This window comes from Lynx canadensis, chromosome E2, assembly GCF_007474595.2.
Source record: "Lynx canadensis isolate LIC74 chromosome E2, mLynCan4.pri.v2, whole genome shotgun sequence".
Lineage (NCBI taxonomy): Eukaryota > Metazoa > Chordata > Mammalia > Carnivora > Felidae > Lynx > Lynx canadensis.
In genome coordinates this window covers 35,652,474-35,657,472 of record NC_044317.1, presented here as the reverse complement: position 1 = coordinate 35,657,472, position 4,999 = coordinate 35,652,474, and the positions used below count along the sequence as shown (strand labels likewise).

The 4,999-nt window shown below is 37.2% G+C and overlaps 1 pseudogene; it reads left to right on the top strand.

The window, feature by feature from the left end:
• The first annotated feature begins 2,542 nt into the window (after positions 1–2,542).
• LOC115502829 lies at positions 2,543–3,235 on the top strand (annotated as a pseudogene).
• Positions 3,236–4,999: the final 1,764 nt, after the last annotated feature.

Genomic DNA, 4,999 nt, shown 5'->3' with positions numbered 1-4,999 from the left:
CAGTCTTTCCTTGACTTTCATGATCTCAACACTTTCAAAGATCCCAGGTGAGTTATTTTGTAAAGTGTCCTTCAATTTGCATTTGTCTGACATTTCTTCATGATTAGATCCAGATTATGCATCTTTGGCAAAATATCACAGAGGTGATATATCGTTCCTCTCTGCATCCTCTCAGAGAGCACATGTGTTGATTTGTCCCATTACTGCTAATGTTAACTCTGATTACTTAATTAAGGTGATGTCTGCCAGTTTTTCCACTGTAAAGAAAGCTACTCTTTTATCTTTTGTAATTTATACACTTTGTATAAATGTATTTTGTAGGGAGATACATTGATATTATGTAAATATCTTGTTCCTTGTTACATTTTAAGGACTAATTTTAGCATCCATTGATGTTTCTTGGATGAATTAATCATTACTCTGATGGTTATCAAACAGTGAATTTCTCATTCTGTTATTCTATGAACATTTCTGCTGAGAGAAAAAAAAACTTTTTTTCTATCCATGAAATTATTTATGTCTGTGTATACTAATAAAATCCTATCTTATTCTATTGGCTCTAATCTCTTATAGATCATTATTTATTTTGGTATTCATATTGTCTCAGGTTTGGTCAGTAAGAAGCTCTCCAGTATGTCCTTTCTCCTTTTGACATGTCCAATCATTCTCTGAGCACTTCCTTGCTTCCCTCCACAAGGTTCTCTAGGATCTTCAGCCATAGCCCTAGAATCAGCCATTTCCCTAAGGAGTTCTGGTTACTTTTAGTGGAGAACGGTATTTAGAAACCAAGGTCTGGGTATTATGTGTGCTCATTGGTATTGGGATGTCATTGTTCCCAAGCCCTCTCTGTTTGTTTGTTTGTTTACTTGTTTATTTTTAACTCTTTCTATCTCTCTATCTCACTACTATCATAAGTTCATACTAAATTCAATCCAACACCTCAGGTTTCATTCCACTTTCTTCCCTTTTATATTTATAACTCCCTTCTCCAACAATGAGAAAACTGGCTCCCATTACCATCCATCTATTTCAATCTATTTAATTCTTGGAGCAACCCTCTTATATATAGCCAGTTTCCAATCATCATGACTGTCCTATGCACAGATGCCCTTTCACCCTACTTGGGCTTTGGCATCTTACACTGACTAATACCTCTTGTATCTCCATTACATGTATCCTTCTGACCCTGCTCAGGCTCCAACATCCTGCATTGGCTGCTGCTACCATCACCCCTCAATACACAGTTTTCTTCTTCATCTTTCCTGGACCTGACACCCTACCCCATGGTTGCCATCTTTACCCAGCTAGAGTTCTAAAACTCCATACTGTCTTACACAGTTGTCTTCTTCATCCCACTTGCTGCCCTACACCCTATCCATCTTACCTTACATGCACCTCTTTACCATGTATGGATAAATTCTTCACTCTTCCCAGGCTTTGACACATTGCATTGGGTCATCACCACCACTGCCTCCATGCATAGACTCTGGTATCCCATCCCATGTTGCAGGGATGTTATCCTCTTGATATTTGTGACACTTCACAGTGGGCTGCTCCACAATCCACACAGACTTACTCTGCTTGGAACCACCTGCTGACTTTTGGACTGAATTTTTCAGGAAAGGAAGCAAAGAATAAAGGAAGCTAGAGTTTGTTGATATCCAAAAACTGGTGGGGTTTTTATCGGGATTGTATTGACTCTATGGTTCAAGTTGGGAAGAACTGACACCTTGGCAATATCTTCTTATCCATGAACATGGAATATCTCTCCATTTATTTAGTTCTTTGAGTTCTTCTATCAGAGTTTGTAGTTTCTTTGTATATATCTTGCACATATTTTGTTAGATTTATCTTTAAATATGTTATTTGAGGGGGATGGGACACAGCGGGAGGTGGTGCAGGCAAGTGTCCTCCTTTTATGCGAGTGCTGGTGGCTTGGCAAGAAACTGAGGCCTGGAGTTTGAATGATTCATTCAAGGTTACCAAGTTGATAGAATGACAAAAACAGAATCACCAGCACTGGCTGAAGATTTCTTTCAGTAGAAGAGGTACCTTAACATGAGGAATCTTAAAGTTTTGACATGCACAGATGTTGAGCAGGGGTCAAATTTTTTCCTTGAGTTTTAAAATGCCCAGCCTAAAGAGTTTGAGAAGGAAATTTGTAATCAGGTGAATGTAGTATTAAAAGATGCAGAAGGTATCTTGGAAGATTTGCAATAACATAGAGGAGGTGGCCATGAAATACGAGATGCAATCCAGCATCCAGCAGATGAGAAGGCTTGAGGTGCAGTTGTTCCACTAGTATGCAAATTAAAGAAATTTGGGGGCCCCTGGGTGGCTCAGTCGGTTGAGCATCCAACTTCAGCTCAGTTCATGATCTCGTGGTCTGTGAGTTCGAGCCCTGCATCGGGCTCTGTGCTGACAGTTCAGAGCCTGGGGCCTGTTTCAGATTCTGTGTCTCCTGCTCTCTCTTGCCCCTCCCCCGCTCATGCTCTGTGTCTCTCTCTGTCAAAAATAAACATTAAAAAATTTTTTTAAAGAAATTTTACGAATTTTCTTAGAGGTTAGAAGAAGCACTAAGAGATCTTCTGGGAGCCTTGACAAGTACCCCATACTCTTCCACCCAGCATCTAGAGCGAGAGCAGGCTCTTGCTAAACAGTTTGCAGAGACTCTTCACACTCCTGTTGGACAAACTCAAGATGACAAATCCCTCCATACAGAATGATTTCTGTATTATAGAAGAACATTGAGTCTTATGAGGATTAATAATGTTGCAGCAAAAGGAGAAAATGAAGTAAATAATAAATCGGCAAATCGACTGTCTTTGTTTTATGCTGGGGCAGTCTCAATGCTGAAAACCTTAAGTGATGCCACAACAAAATTTGTATCAGAAAATAAAAATTTACCAAAGAAAATACCACAGATTGTCTAAGCACCACGGCTAGTGTATGCAGAGTCACGCTCGAAACACTGGAATACAGAAGCAGATTTACAAACGAAGAGACGGTGTCATTCTGCTTGAGGGTAATGTTGGGTGTCATAATACTCTATGACACATACAATTTAGTGGGAGCATTTGCCAAAACTTCAAAAATTGATATGAAAGGTTGTATCAAAGTTCTTAAGGACCAATATCCCAATAGTGTAGAAAGTCTTCTAAATGCTCTCAGGTAAACAACAAAACATTTGAATGACGAGGCTATCTCCAAGCAAATCGGATCCATGCTGCAATAGCAGCTCTGGGGCAGGCGCCTGCTGTGGATAGAAGACAGTATTCTGCAGTGGCTGAGAATGCAGTTTTTAGTGATTGCAATTTTGATCTCATGTACTTTACTCCTGCTTTTTATTTCTTTCTTCTATTCCTCTTCCCTCTTTTTTAATCATGTTCTCATTCTCAAGACTTCTTTTCTGTGCCCAAATCAGTAACGTTATACTCTGAAGGGACATTGTCCTTTCAAATGGGCCATCTAAGGCAGTTAATTATGCATCTCAGGGGTCTCTACTGAGAAAAATATTGTGACTTGAACTACATATTTTTAAATGTGGATTTTTTTTTGAAAACTGGTATTTAATATTGCTTCTCCTTCAAGGCAAAATTGCTTATTCTGCTATTTGAAAATCCTCAGTCATTTTATTTTCTACTGCCGCTTTTTTCATGTGCAGCCAAAATGAAAATGTTTAAATTAATTGTGTTGTACAAATGGTACCCAACACAAATTTTTTTTAAATTAGTAAGACTTTTGTTTAAATTTTTAAGTTTGCATTTGACTTTTTTTGTAAGGATATATGTTGTATGTTTAACCTTCATTAACTAATGTTAAAAACTGTGATGTGTAGAATACTAGATATGTATGTTCATATTTAAAGAATAGCTACTGATGATAAAATAAAAATCAGCTTTCATTTTTCTAAAATAAATAAATAAATAAATAAGTTATTTGAGGGAGTGTTAATATAAATGGTAATGTGTAAATTTCTCTTGTTCATTAATAGTACATAGAAAAGTAATTGACTTTCAACATTTTTCAATCTTTAAATATATTTTTCAATATTAACTTTCTATTTTGCAACCTTGCTATAATTACTTATTACTTCTGGGAGAGTTTCTTTTTTGTCAATTAGTTTGGATTTTCTGATCATGTCATCTGTGAGCAAAGAATTTTATTTCTCTCTTCCTAATCAGCATACCTTTTATCTTGTTTTCTTGTTTTACTGTGTTAGGGCTTCCAATATGATCTTGAAAACATGTGGCAAGATGGGACATCCTTGCCTTATTCTTGATTTTAGTGGGAAAGCTTCTATTTCCCATCATTAAATATAATGTTAGCTATAGGTTTTGTAGATGACCTTTATCAAGTTGAGGAAGTTTCTCTCTATTCCTAATTTACCAAGAGTTATTTTTCAAATGATGAATAGGTGCTGAATTTTGTCATGCCTTTTTTTTAATATATATTTTTAACATTTTATTTATTTTTGAGACAGGGAGAGACAGAGCATGAACAGCGGAGGGTCAGAGAGAGGGAGACACAGAATCTGAAACAGGCTCCAGGCTCTGAGCTGTCAGCACAGAGCCCGACGCGGGACTCGAACTCACCGACTGCGAGATCATGACCTGAGCTGAAGTCGGCCGCTCAACCGACTGAGCCACCCAGGCGCCCCTTGTCATGCTTTTTATACATAATATAATGTGCTATTTCTTCTTTACGCTGTTGATGTGATGGGTTACATTAATTGATTTCCAATGTTGAACGAGGCTTGCATATCCAGGATAAATTCCACTTGGTTGTGGTATATAATTCTTTTTAACATTGTTGAATCCACTTGGTAATATTTTGTCTAGGATTTTTGCATCTATGTTCATGAGAGATATTGGTCTCTAGTTTTCTTTTTTGTAATATCTTTGTCTGGTTTTGGTATTACCAAATAAATTAGGAAGTCTTTCCTTTGTTTCTATCTTCTGGAAGAGATTGTAGAGAATTGCTATAATTTCTTCCTTAA